This window comes from Silene latifolia, chromosome X (assembly GCF_048544455.1).
Source record: "Silene latifolia isolate original U9 population chromosome X, ASM4854445v1, whole genome shotgun sequence".
NCBI lineage: Eukaryota > Viridiplantae > Streptophyta > Magnoliopsida > Caryophyllales > Caryophyllaceae > Silene > Silene latifolia.
In genome coordinates, this window is record NC_133537.1 from 257,089,084 (window position 1) to 257,111,323 (window position 22,240).

Sequence of the window (22,240 nt, forward strand, 5' to 3'; positions counted from 1 at the left end):
AAAAAATTCGGTGCCAGGTCGTGGATTGGATGTCCATTGTGTTCCTAGAGTCGATTCTTTTGACTATCGACTGTCTCTTGAGATTAAGGCAGTTTTTGGGTGACTTTGGTTTCTTTCTCATGGTCGTCGAACGTAACAGGAGGCTAAGCAGATTTTCTTGGGTTATTTCATACTTTGTGCTTGTATCTGCAGGATTCGAGTTGAAGAAAATATCCATCCTTTATCAGGTTTAGTCATTTCTCAGGGCCACTCGAGGAGTTATAACTGAAATGCATGGCCATGCTCGAATGATGATTCGTTTATCAGTTAAGTTACTCTCTAGTCAGGAAAACCACTCTTGATATTGATCACTTGTAAAATACGACCTTTGTGAATACGGATTTTGCAAATTGTTTTACATTGAGTGGGAGAAATTAAGGATATGAGAATCGGTTATCGCACATACACTTGTGAGGACAAGTGGGAGATTGTTGGAGCTAGTATCCTCCACAGTTAGTGTGATAACGTGTATAAATCTGTTATAGGTTCACAGGGTATACTTAGCATTTTATCAGTTGATTAACGTTTACTAATAACGGTTGGCTTGCTAGAAGTTTGACGTTATTGTCATACTGATGGCGGTGATCAACTGGTCCCTAAAAGTTACACCTAAAGGATGTGTTTGAGAGATGTGATTATATGAAAATATAATCACATTGATGCCTTATATGACTAAAAGGTTAGTCCATGTATTTGACTAAAAGATTAGTCAATGTGATGTTGAGTCGATTATTTAATACAATTAAATAATATCAGCTGAGACGAATTAATTGTTAATTCGTAAATTGAATATAAATTGCTATATTTAATTAATGTATATAATGTTAGCTTAAACGAATTAAGATGTTAATTCGTAATTAAACATAAACGGTTATATTTAATTAGCAAATTATAAATATGCGATATTTATAATTAATGTATATATTATACGAAATTGTCATAATAAATAATGACAGACCGGTATTAATAAATCGACTACAAACTATTGTGTGTGGACTTATTAATACGTGATGACATAACTGACAATTGATAATGATACACATTTTATACAATATGATAACAACCTAAAATAAGAAGATTTTCTCCTTATTTGTTTGGTTGTTACACGTTTAAAGGGGAGAAAAATAAGAAAAAGATCTTCCCCTCTTTTCTCCTTTTGGACGGTTAAATAGGAGAGAGGGTAGGATCATTTTCTCTCTTGATTTTTACTCGATACTCTCATCACAAAACCCTAAAAATTATTAGGAATTAGGGTTCTCTTTCTAGCAAGAAAAAGGCTTTTCTCGGAGCATTTTGGGTGCAACGATTAGGAGAATATCGATCTCGATATTTGTTCTTAGTCCAAATTGCTAGGACCGGAGGTTAATTCTAATCTCTATTCTTTTGTTTATGCATTTCGTTTATGACTCGTAATTTCATATTTTATAATTTCATTATAATCCGAATTTTCTTGATAAAATATACCGATATTTCTAAGATGGGAACCTAAAAGAAGGTTGGTATGAGAACATCCGGATAACGATACCTTTGCCGAACTCCAACAAAACATAATATTGAGGGCAGCAGAATGTCGGTAGAAACTGCTGTGGGAATCTGCTTCCGTCGGTCTCAAGCGAACTTTATCTATCGAGAAGTACAATCGGCTGTCATGAACTCTCGCTTGGAAAATAATAGGGTATTGATGGAGGCGTGTCGAAACACCGTCGAAAATCCGCTCGTTGTTGCAAGCGAAGTCCTGATGAAAGATCCTTGCTAGAAGATAAAATATTGCGACGACTCATAGTCTACTTGAAGATAAAATACTGCGACAGCTCGCAGTCTGCTCGAAGATAAAATACTGGTCCGGACAAAAATAAATGCCCAATAGACCAAATATATGATATATGGCGTTGAAGAAGAGGCGCACCAAAGATGGGCCCACAAATAACGAACTTGTAACGAACTTTTGAAAATTGAGCTGGAGTGAAGCTGGGGAAGAGGCGCAGCAAGAGCTGCGACTCTTGGAAGAGGCGCGACTCTTGGAAGAGGCGCAGCATGTGCTACGTCCTTTCCCGTGCTCGTCCCTGTACTTGACCATTTAGGATTCCGGGGAACCTTAACATGGAAGCATTTGAAAAGTTTGTTTTTTGTGTTTGACCCGGTTTGACTCGTTGTTGGAGTCGGGATTTGAATTTTGAGTTAGTTTTTGGTCCAGTGTCGGTTTTGACTCTAGTTAGTGTCATTGCGACCCTGTCGTCATGCATTAAACACTCCAGGTACTTTTGAAAAGTTTTGAAATGTTTTGTTTTCGAAATCATTTTAAGTTTTCGGACGTATAGTTGTATACAAACTGTCGATCAAACGCTGCGATTCCTAACCATGTTGTAGTCCGATAATCATCGGCTGTTTGTTGGAGACTCAACAGATTCTGGGTATCTACAGAGCCCCCACTTTGACCGAGGCTTGGACATGGCGAAAGTCAAAGTAAAGCCCCCAGGTCAATCGAAGATTACAACCTGGAGACCGCAGCGATGTCGAGGCGACTCTAAAGGATTCGGGCCAATGACCTGCCGTTGGGAAGGGCGACGCCAAGGCGACTCGAGGGTACGAGCCGAGGACCTATCGTGGAGAACAGTTTAGAGTCTATCGACTGTTCGTGCGGGTCATTTAAAGTCCGTTAGACTACATACAAAGGCTTGCCAGCCATAAGAAGGAGTCATACCTGAGGCATCTTCGGGATATGTCCTTGAATCGTTTCTTATTTGCGGACAAAGGCTCTCCAGCTGTGTTGCGGATATAAAAGGGCTCGCCAGCCGTGGTGCGTATATGAAAGGGGCTCGCCAGCCGCGGTGCGTATATGAAAGGGGCTCGCAAGCCGCGATGCGTAGATGAAAGGGGCTCGCCAGCCGTAATGCGTACATGAAAGGGGCTCGCCAGCCGCGGTGCGTATATGAAAGGGGCTCGCCAGCCGCGGTGCGTATATGAAAGGGGCTCGCCAGCCGCGGTGCGTATATGAAAGGGGCTCACCAGCCACGGTGCGTTGTAAGGCTTGCCAGCTATGGTGTGTATATGAAAGGGGCTCGCCAGCCGCGGTGCGTATATGAAAGGGGCTCGCCAGCCGCGGTGCGTTGTAAGGCTCGCCAACCATATTGAATATGCGTTGTAAGGCTCGCCAGCCATATGCGTTATAAGGCTCATCAACCATATTGAATGTGCATTGTAAGGCTCGCCAGCCATATTGAATGTTGATTGATCGACCATGGGAAACAACCGTGTTGGATAGGCTCATTTCGGGAAGTTGTTTGAATTAGCGGGCTTCGTGAGGAAGCCTCCGATATCCTGTTGGGGAATCTCGGTGTTTGTATTGAGTGTTCGTGGTGCTGTAAAGGGATAGGTTTTTTGAGTCTGGTCCCCGTGGCCGGCGATGATTTTGAATCTCGAAGAGAGGTAGCGATTTTTATTGCCGTTTGTTTTGTAGGGAATGGACAGATGCGTATTCCGTCGTCTGATGTGTGTTTGGGGAGTATGACTTTAATTTTGCCTTCCCATGATTCGAGATTGATGAATGTTTGTTGAAAAATTTGTGAGGATAGCGGGTTTGAATCCTGCTACTGGTTTTGTTTTTGACAGATAGGGGCTTTTAATGCCGCTGTGGAAATTTTGAAAACAGCGAATTTTGAGTTTCACTATTTCGTGTTTGAACCGACGGTTTTTTATTGCCGTCGTTGAAATTTGAAGAAATAGTGAATTTTGAATTTCACTATTAATGTTTTTTGAAATGACGATTTCTATTGCCGTCGTTGAAATTCGAAGAAATAGTGAATTTTGAATTTCACTATTATTTTTTGAAATGACGGTTTTTATTGCCGTCGTTGGAAATTGAGAGAAATAGTGAATTTTGAATTTCACTATTATTGTTTTTTGAAATGACGGTTTTTATTGCCGTCGTTGGAAATTGGAGAAATAGTGAATTTTTGAATTTCACTATTATTGTTTTTTTGAAATGACGGTTTTTATTGCGGTCGTTGGAAATTGGAGAAATAGTGAATTTTGAATTTCACTATTATTGTTTTTTGAAATGACGATTTTAATTGCCGTCGTTGAAATTTGAAGAAATAGTGAATTTTGAATTTCACTATTATTGTTTTTTTTGAAATGACGGTTTTTATTGCCGTTGTTGGAAATTGGAGAAATAGTGAATTTTGAATTTCACTATTATTGTTTTTTGAAATGACGGTTTTAATTGCCGTCGTTGAAACTTGAAGAAATAGTGAATTTTGAATTTCACTATTATTGTTTTTTTGAAATGACGGTTTTTATTGCCGTCGTTGAAAATCGAAGTTTGTGTAGGAAATTGGGCCAAAGCTCAAGATATTGCTGAACAAAGCAAAAGAACACCCCATTGAGGAGCGAGTCCTTTGGCGATATAAGGGAGCTCCCCTATTTTTGTAGAAAAGACGCGAGAACAGACTGCTCGCCATTCTCACTTCATCTTCCTCAAAGACTCGACAAACACAAAGAAATCGCCATTTTTGGGTCTCTTTTCTTGCTTGAGTTCGTGCCATTTCCAACATGTCATCTCAAGGTATATAAATCCTCTTGAATCCATTTGAATTTGTTGGTATTTTTGTTGATTGAATTAGGGCGAAACCCTAAACCCTCAAAAATCGAATTGGGCGGTTTTGATTAAGCCATTTTCGAGTGAAATTGATGATTGCATTAGGTTAGAAACCTGTTTAGGAGTATAGGGGTGCTTTTAGTTTGCATTTTGGTCCTCGTTCCCGTTCCCTATGTTCGAAAAACGTGAATGATACGGTAAATCCGTCTTATTTCACAATGTCAAGTTTGTTTGATTGAGTTGTGTGCCCCACTAGGTTGTATTGTAGTCGGGGAAGACCGTGTTTGCCAAATTGAATTTTGTTGGGGTATTGGGGGCAAAATTGGAATTTTCGCCTTTGAAGCGGTCTTATGTCTGTGAAAAGGAGCGTAAAATTGAGTCAGCTTGTTTCGAAATGGACCTTATTGGTAGTTTAGGCCGCTTTGAGACGTGGTAAAATTACGTTGTTTTGTTGTGGTCGTATTTTGAAATTTTGACCTATTTGCACTCGAATTAGGGCAAAACCGTCTTTTTCTAGCCGTGGAAAATACCCCATTGTGTCGGGAGTAATTTTTTGTTGGCGGACCTTGTGTGGGTCTTGAGGTGCCATTTTTGTTGTTGTTGTTTTGACTCGTCTTTTGCTTGAAAAGGAGGGCGAGCCATTTTTTTGTGCGGTTTTTTATGGAATGTTTTGTTTTTTTTTTGGTTGGGTTTGGGCGGGATTGCCCTTGTTTTGTTTTGCAGGCTTTTTTTGGATTTGTCCATTTTGTGCCGTCGTAATGCCGAAATCTCGGCTGACGTTCTTGCCTTGCCTTTGATTGCAGGGGAGTGTTCGGGGCCCACAGAGTCCATCGCCGAGACATTGGAGGACGAGGATGACCCTGGAGGGGGAGAAACAACTGCTTTTTTGTTACAGGCTTGGTTGTGTTTCTCCCTGGTGGCCTTTGCCCGGATTTTGATCGAGTATCGATCATTGGCTTTTGTCTGCAGAGGTTCGGACATCTGATGATTGGGGGTCAAGACGGGTGCATTGTTCTACGTTGCCGTCTTCGATCGTTGTTGAGTTCCGATGATTGGGGTTCAACATCGGGGTAGCGCCCGGTGTCATAACTCTTTTTCATCGCCGAATTCTGACGATTGGGGGTCAACGTCGGAATGATGCACTAAGTCACAATTCCTGATTGTCATGTCGTCCGAAATCTGCTAGGCATTGTTTTCCTTTTTGTCGTGGAGTAGGAATAAGGTATTACCGTCGTGGTAACCACCTCTGCTTCCGCTGTTGTTCCTTTGTTCTCCGTGTTGCTCCTTTTCCTTTCCGATAGAAAGGGTGGGGAGTGCTTAGTTCGGTAGGTGGCAGATAGCCCCCAGTTCGCTGTTTTAGGCCAGTGTCTGTATGATAAATGTCTGTGCCAGATCCTGTTTGCGTGGTCAGTCGTTTGTATCAAACGTGTGTCGATGTATTTTGTGTGAGGGGTTTGTATATATGTGTTTTTTGGATTGTGGTTTATTTGTGATTTTTGGCTTTTTTGTGTTGTGTTTCGGAGAAGCGCTGTCGGCTGTTAGTTCCCCTTTGCTTCGCACTAGTTCCTGCATCGTTAGTGTAGAAAACAGGCAACAGGTAGCACATACGCATAAACGTAGACACGAAATAAAGGCGTTTTGATTGAAAACAAAATTAACCATGATGACTCGAAGTTAAAATTGAAATTTGAAATGATATTTTGAAAATTCCGTGACAAGTCGTCACGTATGGATTTCTCAAAAAGAATTAATTTGAGGTTTGAGCAATTAACTCGTGTCTTTAATTAAATTGCATCGAAATTTGTCGGAACTGATTTGTAACTCGAAAGAATTAAAACTCAAACTGCTAGAGGTGAATTTTAGAATAGATTTTTGCGAGTGTATTTGATTTGATTTTTGTGAGATCAAGACTCGGATTTGTGAGAGCTTGAAATTTTGAAGAAACCTGACGTCATGTTATCAATTTTCGATTTTTGTGGAAAAATGCGAAAAAGCGAATTTTTTTTCGGAATTTCGACTGTCATGGAAACGATCCGTCGCGGATCGGGGCGACTAGCCCTTCCCCCTAAAAAAAGAAAGAGAAAAACCCGTATGTTTAAAGCAGCATCATGGAAACCGTGTCGGATTTCGTAAAACGCGAAAACAAGGAAATGTGAGTGTGAGAAAACACAAAACATCCTGGATAAGCCCAAAGAGGCGCGAGTCTTGTGGCGGGAGGTTTGAGGTGTCAGGAAGAAACACAACTTGAAAGGGACAATTCAAGGTGGGAATCCTGAGGAACAGCCCAAAGAGGCGCGAGTCTACCGGCGATAGAAGGGAGCTTCCCCTTTTTTCGGAAAAACGCGCTGATTATTTTGTGTAAATAGGGACGTTTGTGATTCATTGTTTCATCATCCGAAACACGAAAAACATCTCTAAAAACCTCTCTTCTACTTCCACAAATTTATTCATGGATGCTTTCGAGAATGTGTTGCAACAATGGTGTCGGGATTTATCGCCTCCAGAGAAGTATTAACTCATTTGCATGGGAGTTGGTCAATTGTTGGTGCTTCGTCAAGTCAAGGTGTAATCCTCGTTTCTTGAAGCATGCTCTCGGTTTTGGGATTCGAAACATCATGTTTTCGTTTTCCCGAAAGGCAAAATTTGCCCTCTTGCCGAAGAAGTAGGTGCCATTGGTGGGTGGCCGGGTTGTGTTCCGGTGCTTCCCCCGACTCGGTTGTGTTATAAGGAGAAATTCCGTTCAATGTTGGGCTTGTCGACAAGTCAAGTCAACTTTCTCCTTGCTCCTCATGGTGTGAATATGGTGGCTCGTATCAACATTTTCTCCAACCGGTTGGATGTCAATGTCTTGGAGGTGGCTAGGAGAAGGGCTCTTGCCTTTTGCCTAGTACATGCATACCTCTTTGTTGATGCTTTAAAGAAGGAGGGGTCGAAATGCTATGGTAGTATGACCCTTGTGTATGTGATTGAGCAAATGGAGCATGGTAGGGATCCATCATGGTTGGTGCTTGGCGAGATCATCCAAGCTTTGGACAAGAAGGGCTCTTGTGGAGAAGCTCCCTCGTTTGGATATCCACGGATCCTCCAACTGTGGCTAATGGAGAGGCTACGGTATGTAGAGCCTCCGACCGATTCTTCTTCTTCTTCCTTTCGTCACCTTACTATGAGGAGTAAGTTGTTCTCGGATAGTTTCGCATCCACCGAGGCCTATTGGACCTCAAGATTGGTGGAGGAGGGTGGTCCTCATATCCGTTGGGTGGTGTCATGGTGGCACTTGAGGTCCTTCACGGGGTTGCCCGCTCCGGTTTCTAGTTCTTTCTCTTTGATGGTGGTGGGTTTGAAGTTTGCTTCCTTCATTTATCCCGAAAGGCTCATGAGGCAAATGGGGCGTCAACAAAAGGTGCCCGCTCAAGATACTCTCGTCCAAGAGAATGTTTTTCGAAACTCCGAGCTTGTGAAGGTCTTCATAAGATGGTGGGCCACTCGGCCGCTTTGGGAGGTACCAAACCCCGTTGCCACGACATGGGTGACTCCCGCTTATGTCAAGTGGTCAAGAGCTCAAACCTTGGAGGAGAGGTTCAAACCTCGTAAGGACGAGGTTGTTGATTTGAAGTATAGAGAGGTTGGCAAGGCCAACCGTGCCTTCTTTGAGGGCTTTGTTGATGGAGATAGCCCGGATGTGATGAGGCCACCAAAGAGGAGAAGCTCGGGTCCCAAAGACGTAGTGGGCCGAGTATAGGGTCATGCAAGAGACCGGAGGCCGTCGCCGTTGTAGATCCGTTAAGGATCCGCTCCAAAGAGGAAGTTCATGCTAGGCGGGCCAACAAGAAGAACAAGGGGAAGATATACCCCGAGGGAAAAGGCAAAGGTAGAATGGAAGAATGAAGATCTCCATTACCCATTTTATTATTATGTTGTATTAGTGTTGTGAGTTTTTATTATGTTGTACTAGCTATGTATTGTGTTTTGTGCTAGTTTTATTATGTGAGGTGTCTTAGTCGACACCTTGTGGACATGGGCCCACGGGGGCGCTTGGGAACAAGCGTTTGCATTTGTGGAGTCGCCACCAATTTTTATGGGAAATTGGAACAGTTCGAATACCTCGTGTCATGTCAAGACACAAAGTAGTGACATGAACACTAAGAACTCGTTACCCTTAGCATTCTATGTCTAGAATGACTCTCGTGGATGCCAATGAACACGGATGTTCACAGAGATCTGAAGTAAGGGGTGAGGGTACCACTACGCCAAATAAGACATCCAATAACGGTCAAATAATGCAATTATTGTTATTAAATAGAAACATGGAACCGTTATTGCAACGACTGTTGTTAAATATATACCACGGTTGTATGACCGTTATATAACATCAATAACAAATCTATAATACCGTTATCACTACTCAAGAACCGTTATAAAACTATTGTTAATTATGTTTATGGCAACGGGTATACTTTTAAGAAACCGTTATTAGATATTAATAACGGTTTCAAACCCGCTGTCCTAGTTTACTATTGACAATGGTTTAGTGGTTCCAAAACCATTTTTAAATATAATCTATGATAACGGTTCATTTCGTTATCTTATTTAATTAAATGTCAATATTTAACAACAGTTTTATTGCGTGATAAACCGTTGTTATATTTATCAATTGATGAAACTTTGACAACGGTTCTTCTTAAATAAACCGTTGTTAACATTTTGAAGTCGACAACGGTTATCGTTCGTTATCTTATATTTTTGGCGGTTTGAATGGGGAGGGAAAAGATGTCAACGGTTATTTATCTAAATAAAACCGTTGTCAAATAATTGTTTGCAACGGGTAGTTTTTAACCGTTTTCGTTTTTAATTTTTTTTAAAAAATTTAGCTTATTCTAGCGGCTGCTGAAATGCTATTTTTTCAGCAGCGTTTGTAGCAGCTGCTGGAATGCTATTTTTCAGCTGCTGCTGAAAATAGCATTCCATCAGCTGTGCATTGTAAAAATTCAATCCTGCAGCAAAATATTACACCCCGTGATCAACTAAACCCAGTTTCAAAACAGTACAAACAGGATGATCAAAAGCCAAAACACAACTTCCTCAAAAAAAAAAAAACAAAAGAAGCCAATACACAATGGCTCTATACACACACACACACACACGTACATAAAGCATGAGCAAACTATTGAGACTCTGCTAATGAAACAAAATAACTGGCCCACATATTTCTAACCCGATTGATGCCCTCTGGCGAATATTCTGGGGCTTTGTTGAGTATTAGTGGAAACTACAATTCAAAATATATATAATCAAAATAGATATAATACATGGAAGTATACAGAATTGAACTCAATTTATATCTAAAATAGTTATTAAATCACACTAACCCGTATCAGAATGGTAGAAAGTTTTCCGTCGATAACCTTTCACATGGAGTGACAAACGTAAAAGGCGCATTGTTTGTCGTCTGGTGCTTTAGGAGACTATTATATAAATCACACACAAATCAGCTGAATTAGATAATCAACCTCTCGCATAAACATTAATTAAATGGTACGAGTAATTATTAAGAATACACTTACTATTGGCGTGATAAAATTGAGATCAGTGTTGCTTTCATATTTCCTAAATGGACATAATCTTTTTTTTGCTTCAAAAATACTAATTCATAAATATACACACATGCCATTATTATTTGCATATATATGGGTCATGGCTCAAGTCATACAATAACAAATGACATTATTGAAGGTTATAAACTTACTCAGTTATCATCCTTACACAACTGTCAGAGGGTTTGTGGTCGGTGTATGGATTTCGGTTACTTGTCGTTAAGAGTTACCTAGACCAAAACAATATTTATAACTCCACAAACTACTCTACTTTTAGTAAAGAGGTAAGTAAAAGTCGGATCCCAAGGGACGGGTATTGATGTAGGATTTTAGATTGCAAGTGGTTGTGTCTAAGGGTGTCACAATTTGGTTTGAGGTAGGAGATCAACTAAACTAAATAACAATGCAAACAAAATAATGAAAGTAAGCAAGATGATTAAAATGAGATGTAATCAATTGATTAAAAGCACTAGGGTGTCATGGGTTCATAGGGAATTCATAGGATTTGATCATACAAACATATTCTCTACTAGATGCAAGCAATTATTGTTGTGATGGGATCAAGTTAGTGTATATCTTACAATCCCTAAGAAGGTTTGGGTCCCGGAGCCGAATCGATTAGATTGTACAACACCTACAAGTCGACTTAATCCTCCCTATCCAACTATATGCATGGTCTAATGAGACTCGAGTTTGTTTATGTCTAACAAGTCTCATTGAAATGATAAGTGATGGGTAAAAAAATGCAAGGATTCATAGGCTCGCATTTCATCAAACATAACATGTGCATAAGTTGAAATCACAACAAGCAAGCAAATTAATTATGAAAACATATTAGATTAAGCATGAATCAATCCCCATGTTGGTTTCCCCTAATTCCCCATTAACCCTAGTTAAGGAAACTACTCACTCATTATCAAGTTTAACATGCTAACAAGGTTGTCAATCATACTAGCAAGGCGAAACATGATGAACAAATGAAGATGATTAACAATAATTAAAAAGGATTAAGAGAGAATTATACCTATAAAGATGATTCCAAAATAATAAAGCAAAGAATAATAGAAGTATTTGATGATTGATGGAAGGTTGTCAATCCTCCAAATAAACCCAAATAATCTTCTAATTACCCAAAATAAATGATGAACAATAGAGAAATTAAGGAATGATTAAGAAATGAAATTTGTATTAATGCTAAATTAAGAATTGATTATAAGATTAAGAGATTATTAGGGCTTGATTAAGATCCTATTAAGATGACATGATAATCTAGGTAGTACAATGGGGTATTTATAGTAGAGATTAGGTATAAAGATTAGGGTTACTAAGGGCTTAAATGACTATTAAGACCCTTAAGAAAAGTTGAGGAAGTACTCCTCTCCAAGGAGATGCTCCTCTCCAAGAGATGCTCATCTTCGTTTTGGTGGTCTTCAAGTAATACGCTCGTCCCGAGCGTCTTGGCTAAGGGACGGTTGGTTCTGGAGCAGAATCCGAGCGGATTGTGGGTCGGGACGCTCGGATCATGGGGCCTTAAGACGAGCGTGTTCGCCTCGGGACGCTCGGACTGTAGCAGGGCGACGCTCGTCCTGGGCAATGCGCCGCTCGTATTCCTTCACAGTCACTTCTCTTCTTTTCTTTCTTCAACAATCCTAGGGGATCTTGTTGGAGATGCAAGGATCTTTTCATCATTGCCCAATCTACTTTATTATCTACATAGGCCTTCTAGCATTGTCTTCCCTTTGAGGCTTGGTCATTGAATTCGATCAATTTAGCTCCATTTTGCTATAAAAATGTAAGGTTTGCACTCCTTTCCTACCAAGGGATCAAAACCTCAAAGAATATGCAAAACGAGAAACTAAAGATATTAAATGAGGAACGAGGCTAATTCGAGGACTAAATGATAAGTGTATTTTCTATACATTTGAACCCCTTATATTAGTTTGATTTTACATATCATTTAGCACTTATCAAAGTGTTTTAAAGCTAATATTGTGTTTCTAGTGCAATTGTGTGTTCAAGTGTGTTTTGTAGGAAAATGAGCTAAAGTACTACAAAATGTGCTAACACTAGAAGCAAGGCTAAGTATGAGAGCAAGATTGGACTAAGGTATCAACCGTTAATCTACCAAGGTAAAATTCAATCCATAACAATTAATTAATAAATCCCGTCTCCTTTGGGTTCGACCCCTAAGTACTACATTCATTTGTTGTCTAGGGTATAAATATTATCTTTGCATAGGTGTGCGATAGCCTATCAAATTTTGGCGCCGTTGCCGGGGATTGCATGGATTGGACTAAGTGTTGGAATTGCATGGATTTTTCATGAAGAAAGTGTTGGATCAAAATGAAAATGCAAGCAAAGTCAATGTGCAAGTCAAAGCCCAATAATTCAAGTCCAAAATGTGGTGGAAAATTTGGATGCTAAAGAAGAGCCTAGGATGCCAAAATACTTAAGATGCCCTCCTTAATGCTCTTAATCGCACCATTAAACAAGGCATTGGACATGAGCCTAAAGAAGAGCCTAGGTTTGGACATGAGCAAGATTGGACTAAGTGTTGGAATTGCATGGATTTTGCATGAAGAAAGTGTTGGATCAAAATGAAAATGCAAGCAAAGTCAATGTGCAAGTCAAAGCCCAAGAATTCAAGTCCAAAATGTGGTGGAAAATTTGGATGCTAAAGAAGAGCCTAGGATACCAAAATACTTAAGATGCCCTCCTTAATGCTCTTAATCGCACCATTAAACAAGGCATTAATCGTCAACATAGGATACCATTTTTAATTAAGGACGGAATTAAGAGAAAATATGATGGACACTACGACCCCGATCGGGGTTGGCTCCTCCTTGGTGCATGCGTTACTCCTATTATTTTCCTATAAATAGGAGCCTATGCTCGACCATTTGATTCACCTCTTACTATAACAACCCGACCCACCACCGTCGTAACACAACCCAATAAGATGGTGTTGGAATATGTGTCCTCCGACAATAATGTGATCACGACTGTTGATCATGATGATCACGTGTTTAAATCTCATTATAAAGAATACAATTGGGAAGTAATATTGTTACTGTCAACTGGTCAACATATATCGGTAATGATTGGCTGACTAGAGTTTGACATTACTGTCGTGCGACGATGGTGATCAGTTGACCCCCTAGGTCATACCTATAGGGCAACACTCTTAATTGATTATTTAATTAATCGTATAATGTTACGAGTTAATTAAATTACTTGAAAATTGACGGACGATTTTTGGAAGTAAAATTTACGTATCAAATTGAAATGTGATTAAATGAGATACGGTCTGAGTAATTGAATTGTATCATTACTCGGACGAAATTAATGTTTAAAGAAACAATCGAAATTGAATGAATTATTATAAATACAATCTGTTGTGATTTATAAATTGGTAAAATTTTTGGTACAAGTAATTATGATATTACTAAGTCGATTTTTGTATGTGACGTATTTTTGATACTACGTTGATTTTTAATATGTTAAAAATTACATAACAAATTTATGTTACATATGACATGTGACATATTGACAAAAATAATATGGAATCCATATTATCAAGTGGGCCAAAAATTAGAGGGTTTTTTAAGCTAATTATATGTTGATTGTAATTAGTGGAGGGCATGATGATTACCCTAGTCACTAGCCATGCAACCCTATTGTTTATTGTGAAGAACAATTTTTCCATGCATTGGATCCCCAAAATCCTTCCTCTTACACGGTTTTGAGAAGACAAAAACCCATCATGGTTTTTTCTATAATTTTTACCTAATAATATACAAAATGTTGTAAATTATCATTCATTCACTCATCCAAAATTAGTATTCTAGAGAGAAAAATAAATCTCTTCTTCTTCTCTCTATAAACCGAAAATATTAAGAGTATTATAATATTTTTGGGTCAATTTTTACTAGATTAATATTGTACTAGTTCTCATAATATTAATCTTAATTAAGAGAAAGCTTTGGGTATTAATCCTAAGGAGAGATCCTATACTTGGATCTTGGTTCTTCCATTTAAGGATAGCACAAGAACAAAAGAAAAGGAGATTTCTTTTGTGCCCATAAAACCGAAATCACCAATGTAAGGACATGATTTCTCTTCTATTTTAATATTGTTTGCATGCATAAAATCCGTATTTAATTTTATGACAAATTAATTTAAACATATATGAGTATGTTAGTATGTATATAGATCTACATTTCCTTCAATCCATGGGTCAAAGGATACTAGCATGACACATCCTAGGGTGTTTTACAAGTATTCTAACAAGCAAAGTTTGAAGAACAAAAAGTATCTACAAGGGCTTTATATACACTTGTCAAGCTTCCCAAATAGATGTTTTCACAAAATTTTCCTAAATGCAACTATATGCCATGATGCAACTAACATATATACAACTTTAATGCATATGCTTCTACCAAATAGTATGCCAAATAATCTAAATGCAATCCTAAATTCACATTGTTTATACCGCATCAATCAAAATAAAGCCACATAGTCATTAACATAAAGAGGAAAAAGGAGATTGGAAAACCATACCATGCGGTCTTCAATATCCTCATGTCTCGGATGTGGCGTAGTCGATCAATGTGAAAAAGGATGGAAAAACACAATATATAATATATACAAGATTACACTACAAAGGAAATGAACATGTTTTTGATTTTTTGAATATTTCAAATTTTTATCATTTTTGTTTAAAAAGTTATGTTAGAATTTCTCATCCCCACACTAGTATGGGCATTGTCCTCAATGGCCAATACGATAGGAAATTATGCAATTTATATGAAAATGCATGATTTCTAAGCTAAATGCAAACTATATGACATATAAACAAGAGTGAATGCAAACTAAGCTATGCTATATGATGCATGATTTTTGTTATGTTGGAGAGAATAATTTAGATTAGCTCCCAATGCATATGCATAAACTTCACCAAACCAAAATAAACACTATTTCTAATGTCAAAAATTGGGGGAGTTCATGCATAAGGATGGTATGCATGAAACTACATTGGTCATTTTGGATTTTGAATGTGGGAACAATAAAAGAAACACCTCAATGTGGCCAAGGTGTGAGTCCTCTAAATGATGCTAGGACTCCAAATCATGATCAAGATAAAAATTATATGAAAAAGAAGAGAAATAGACAAACCTTAAAGGAGGTGTAGGAAACTCACAAAGTAATGTGGCATCCTCCCAAGAGCTTGCTAATCCTCAATCTTCACCCATGGCGTCATCACTATCATCTCCATCATCATCACCAACTTCACTTGAATCATCATCATCAACCTCCATAGATCCAGAGTTATCATCACTTGCACTTGAACTTCTTTCTTCTTCTTCTTCTTCTTCTTCTTCTTCTTCTTCTTCTTCTTCTTCTTCTTCTTCTTCTTCTTCTTCTTCTTCTTCTTCTTCTTCTTCTTCTTCTTCTTCTTCTTCTTCTTCTTCTTCTTCTTCTTCTTCTTCTTCTTCTTCTTCTTCTTCTTCTTCTTCTTCTTCTTCTTCTTCTTCTTCTTCTTCTTCTTCTTCTTCTTCTTCTTCTTCTTCTTCTTCTTCTTCTTCTTCTTCTTGTGCACCACTCTCAACAACAACCATCTCCTCTTCACCCAAGCTACCACCTCAAGAAGCACTAGGAAAGAAGGTTTCCTTATCCGTCCAACTAGGCAAAGGACAAGATGGGTCAAGAAGTCCTTGCCTAGCAAGATGTAGGAGAGGCGGATATTGTGCTTTATAAGCATTGACTCTATCCTCATAATCTTGCTTGTGTATTTCTTTCATCAAGAGAGTCAAGTAGTCATTCTCCGCCTTAACATTTTCGGGTTGAAATTCATGGTAGGTGAATGGGTAAGGTGGGATGATAATGGAGGAGGAGGGCTTGGCAATGTCTTCCCCTTGATGTTGTATAATATACTCGGCTTCCTCGGAGAGTGGGAGAAGGTAGTTTGGCCTATGAACATTCAATCGGAAAATCTTGCTTGGCACTGTGAAGGATTTAGCATCTTTTGTTAACCACCCAAATTTGTCATCAAGAGTATCATTCGTGACCCATTTGAATTTTTGAACCATGGTGGCTAGATCAATGATATGGCCTCCCTTAACCGGTTTATAGGTGCTATCCTTGTTGAAGTTCCGGTTGAAGTGTTTTGCCAAATAAGTTACCAAACCTCCATTAACAATAAAGGCCGTGCCTTCTTTGCCATGATCGACTTTGAGCCACCTCTCAATCAAAAGTTGGAGAATGTTGTAATTTTTGGTGAACTCTCTTCCAATGTTCAAGGTCGACTCGAGATAAATAAAGTCAAGTTCGGTGAAATGGTTCGTTCCCTTCCTAGCAATCAAAGTATGCCCAACAACCTTGTGCCATACTCTTATGCCCGGATGATGGACAATAAGAGCACGACAATCATGATAAGATGTAAACTCTCTCCCGGTAATAGCCTTCCATAAGGGAGCGGGATCATACTTGGTAGGTTTCTTTGTGTAGGTCGGGTCATTGCTAAGGCCAAAAACATTATCAAATTCTTCAAAAGACAATTTCCTATCAACATTCTTGAGCCGGAATTCAATGTTCCTTAAAGCCTCCACCTTGGTAACTTTCAAAGAGCTTAAGAACTCTAAGGTGAGGGATGAGTAAGTCAACTCTTGCATATTAAACAATGTACTCAATCCCATGGACTCGAAAAAGGTCTTGGTTTGTTCTAGGATACCCAATTTTGACAAGGTCTCTTGGCATATGAATTTGGTGGGTAAAATAGATTTCTTAGCAAAGGAAACAAATTTCTCTCTATGAGAGTCGGAAGTGAAAATTACCTCTGTATAATCATCTAGTTGTTTAATAACCGGAGTAGAAGTAGTAGCTTCCATATGAGGAATAGACTCTTGAATTTCCAACCTTGTATTTTGAACCACCAATGCCTTAGATGCTTGAAGAGCTTGAAGAGCTTGTCGTCTTTTAGAAAGGTTCTTCTTTGGGGGTGCCTTGCTTCCACCTTTTGTTCTTGCCATCTTCTCCTTTGTGTAGTAACACCAAAGATAAGCTTGATTTCTTCAAATTCTAATAAGACCCAAATCGATTTAGGATAGTTGAATTTTGCCTTGTATCCTAGAAATCGACTCAAACTTTGAAGATGTTGGTGTTTTAATCACTTGTTGTTGGTAAAGGAGTGATTTATTTGAGTTTTGAGGAACTTTGGTTTTAATTTGAGTGATTTTGGTTGAGAAATTTGGTGTTGGTTGATAGAGAGAATGAGAGTTTTGAGGGTTTGGAGTTGTGTTTATGTTGTGAATGAGTAAATAAATTGGGAAAGTTGGGGTTTTAATCCCGTTATATTTGAAATTCAGGGTGGAGACGAGCGGACTAGGGTCAGGACGCTCGGATTCTGCTGTAGTTGGCTTCAGGAAAAAGACGTGCTAGGACGAGCGTCTTCTGAGGAAGACGAGCGTCTTTTTGAAGGAGGACGAGCGGATTGCTGTCGGGACGCTCAGATTCCTTGTCAGGGAGAAATCCCAATTTTTACCAGCTGTAGGACGAGCGGATTCTCTGTAGGACGAGCGTCCTGACTGAGACGAGCGTATTCTCAAGTGGGACGCTCGGATTCTCAGTCAGAGCAAAAACTTCTTTTTCCAGCTATCTCAGGACGAGCAGATCCTACCCAGGATGCTCGGATTATCTTCAGGACGAGCGGATTTCCTTTGGGACGCTCGGATTCTCCCTCTACCACACGAATTCAGGTCCATCCGTGGGTATTTCATAACCCGTGTCATTAACTCTTCATTCCTTTGGTCCTCATTGTGGGGCACTACGAAGGCTTGGATAGCCTAGGCAATTTGCTATCCCCACACTATGTCAAAACACTGCACATTAATAATCACATAAGTCCCTCCCTCACTTTCTCTCAAAATGATGAAAATCTTGATCAAGGCATAAGAATATAAATCCAATATTGACAAAAATGCAATACAATAAGTAAAATGCAAGTTAAGGGGTTAGAATATTTAAAAATGGTGGTTTAGGGAGGACTCCACCAAACTCTCATCCATTAATGAGATGTCAAGGGGGCATGTTCAAGGTGTTGTTGATGTTGCTCAACACCTTAAAGAAGTAGTCGAAAGCTTGTTCATTGTCATGATAAAGATCTTCAATAGACCTTTGCATTTGTTGTTCTTCATTGTGGTATTGGGTCATAGCATTACCGATATAGGGATTGAATATCCCATCAAACTCATCATCCCAAAGACCGCATACTTCATCTACTTGTTCCCCAATAATATCACGAGTTGATGAGAACAACTCCTCTTCCTTCTTGTCATGGCCAATGAGTCCTTGTTCTTTACTTGTCATGAGTGGTGGTGAGCTATTCAATTTCTCATTCTTGTAGAAACATTCTTGTTCCTTGGACGAAGCATCTTGGAGGTTACCCATTTTCTTCTCCCATATGGGTGGTGATTCTTTACCCATAGCTTGTTCTTTGCATTGAGATGACAACTTCTTCCTATCACTTTCTCGGCTATAATGATCAACCATGAAACACGGCTCATGTAATCGGGGAGCTCTCATTGTCTTGTCAAGATTAAAAGTGATTGTTTCATCTCCCACTTCAAGTGTGAGCTCTCCATGTTTTACATCAATCACCGCTCCCGCGGTGTGTAAGAAAGGTCTCCCTAAAATGATAGGAATGTTGGAGTCTTCCTCCATATCAACAATAACAAAGTCCACCGGGATGAAGAACTTGCCAATTCTTACCGGCACATCTTCCCATACCCCTAAAGGTGTCTTCGTTGATCGATCCGCCATTTGAAGTGTGATATTAGTGCACTTAAGTTCTCCCATTCCTAGCCTTTTGCACACCGAATATGGCATGACGCTCACACTTACCCCAAGGTCACATAGAGCTTTGTTGATCGTGGTATCACCAATAGTGCATGGAATAGAGAAGCTTCCCGGATCCTTTAGTTTTGGAGGTGAACTTCCTTGTAGGATGGCACTACTCACCTTAGTGAAAGCAATAGTCTCAAGTTTCCGGATGGATTTCTTCTTTGTAAGAATATCTTTCATGTATTTCGCATAAGCCAGAACGTGATTGATTAATTCCGTAAATGGAATTGAGACTTCCAAGTTCTTGACAATCTCCATAAACTTCCCAAGTTGTTCATCAAACTTAGGCTTAGCTTGACGACTTGGAAATGGAAGCCGAATCACAATAGGCTCTTTCTCTTTAGCCTTATGTTCATTCTCCTTTGAAACTTCTTGAATGGTGGGTTCTTATTCTTTAGAGTTTTCAACAACTCTCTCCTTGTCACTAGCATTCACAACATCTTCATCAATGGGCCGCTTTGGTCCTTCATACCTTGTACCACTCCTCAAATGGATGGCACTCACCGATTCTTGTCTTGGGGGATTACTTTGAGGTGGTAGTTGCCCCTTTTGTCTTTGTGAACTTGAAGATGCCAATTGAGACATTTGGGTCTCCAACATCTTTGTGTGAGCTAGTATGTTGTTAATGGTGATGTCTTTTGCTTGGCTATCCTTTTGCATTTGAGGGAAAAATTCTTGTTGGTTCTTTTGCATTTGGAGGACCGATTTTTGAAAATCAAAACCTTGGTCATTTGTTTGATTGTATGGAGTTTGGTTTTGATAACTTTGGTTTTGATTGTAAAAGGGTCTTTGAGCTTGGTTTCTCATTGAAGGTGGGGTGTATGTTGTTTGAGGGTTTTGAACATTTTGGCTTTTGTATGAGAGGTTGGGATGGAATTTGGTGTTTTCATTGTAATAATTGGAATAAGGGGTACCACTCTTATATGCTTGGAAAGCATTCACTTGTTCCCCTACATTCACTTTGGTCATGTCCCAAAGTTCCACAACTCTCACATACTCTACTTGGAATTGATGAAGATGCCACCATGGCATTAACATGTTGCTTAGGCGATTTGGAGGCTTCTTCAAGCTTAGCCATAGCCTTCTCAAACTTCAAATTAATGGTATCAATATGAGCACTAAGTTGATCATCCAATTGAGTGATAGAGTCCACTTCATGCTTTCCTCCTCTAGTAGCCTTCCGTGGTCTACTATATTGTGAGTTATGGACCGTCATTTCCTCAATCTTGTTCCATGTTTGATTATCGTCAACCTCGGTAAACATACCATTTGATCCCATATTGAGAATGTTTCGGGAGTCTTCATATAGACGATTCCAAAATTGTTGTACAAGGAACCACTCGCTAAGTCCATGATGTGGACAAGATCGGCAAGTATCCTTGAATCTCTCCCATGCTTCATACAAAGATTCCTCATCCCTTTGTGTGAACCCGGTGATTTGGGCTCTCAACATGTTAGTCTTCTCCGGAGGATAGAATTTCTTGTAGAAAGCAAGTGCCAATTTCTTCCAAGAGTCAATACAAAGAGTTAGCCTTATCAAGGCTCTTTAACCATTGTTTCGCGGAACCAATCAAAGAAAAAGGAATTAAGACCCATCGAATTTGATCTTGAGTAACTCCGGTTTGAGAAATCGCATCACAATAGTCACAAAAAGTCTCCATATGAGAATGAGGGTCTTCACTAGGCATCCCCCCAAATTGACTTTTCTCGACTAATTGGATAAATGCGGATTTTGCAATGAAATTACCGGTCAAATGTTATGGTGTGGGAGTACCATTTGGTAGGTTCTCCTCTGTTGGTACGGAATGTGATGAAAATTTAGGCATTGTGGGTTGATTTTGTGGTTGATTTTGTGTTGGGTTATCCTCTCCTTCTCTTGCAAAAGGGTTGATGAACTCAATATTATTTGGTTGAATGTCCACAATTTCACCAATACCTCTCAAAGTATTTCTAGCAAGTCTTCTATTGTTGGTCAAAGTTCTTTCAATTTCAAGATCAATGGGTAACAAGTTACCTTGTGTTCTCCTAGACATGCAAAATATCAAACAACTTGAAAACAATTAGAACAAACCTTGAGGAGTTTGACTTCCCCAAGGTAAATAAAGACACAACTAAAAACAATCAAAGAAAATCAAATCAAGTTAACACCGTCCCCGGCAACGGCGCCATTTTTGGTTGGTGTATGGATTTCGGTTACTTGTCGTTAAGAGTTACCTAGACCAAAACAATATTATAACTCCACAAACTACTCTACTTTTAGTAAAGAGTTAAGTAAAGGTCGGATCCCAAGGGACGGGTATTGATGTAGGATTTTCGATTGCAAGTGGTTGTGTCTAAGGGTGTCACAATTTGGGTTGAGGTAGGAGATCAACTAAACTAAATAACAATGCAAACAAAATAATGAAAGTAAGCAAGATGATTAAAATGAGATGTAAGCAATTGATTAAAAGCACTAGGGTGTCATGGGTTCATATGGGATTCATGGGATTTGATCATACAAACATATTCTCTACTAGATGCAAGCAATTATTGTTGTGATGGGATCGAGTTAGTGTATATCTTACAATCCCTAAGAAGGTTTGGGTCCCGGAGCCGAATCGATTAGATTGTACAACACCTACAAGTCGACTTAATCCTCCCTATCTAACTATATGCATGGTCTAATGAGACTCGAGTTGGTTTATATCTTACAAGTCTCATTGAAAAGGTAAGTGATGGGTAAAAAAATGCAAGGATTCATAGGCTCGCATTTCATCAAACATAACATGTGCATAAGTTGAAATCACAACAAGCAGGCAAATTAATTATGAAAACATATTAGATTAAGCATGAATCAATCCCCATGTTGGTTTCCCCTAATTTCCCATTAACCCTAGTTAAGGAAACTACTCACTCATTATCAAGTTTAGCATGAATCAATCCCCATGTTGGTTTCCCCTAATTCCCCATTAACCCTAGTTAAGGAAACTACTCACTCATTATCAAGTTTAACATCCTCCTCCTCCTCCTCCTCCTACTCCTCCTCCTCCTCCTCTGCTTCCTTTATGACTTCTTGAACCATATCCAACTCCTTTTCTGGTGGCTTTTCCCCAGTTTCCAACATTCTCATCATCAA

The 22,240-nt window shown here is 39.2% G+C and overlaps 1 non-coding gene across 1 annotated transcript; it reads left to right on the forward strand.

Annotated features, from left to right (window-relative positions):
• The first annotated feature begins 20,471 nt into the window (after positions 1 to 20,471).
• LOC141624767 (small nucleolar RNA R71) lies at positions 20,472 to 20,578 on the forward strand. The gene has a single exon (XR_012534572.1). It is a non-coding gene; the product is annotated as a small nucleolar RNA R71 (small nucleolar RNA).
• Positions 20,579 to 22,240: the final 1,662 nt, after the last annotated feature.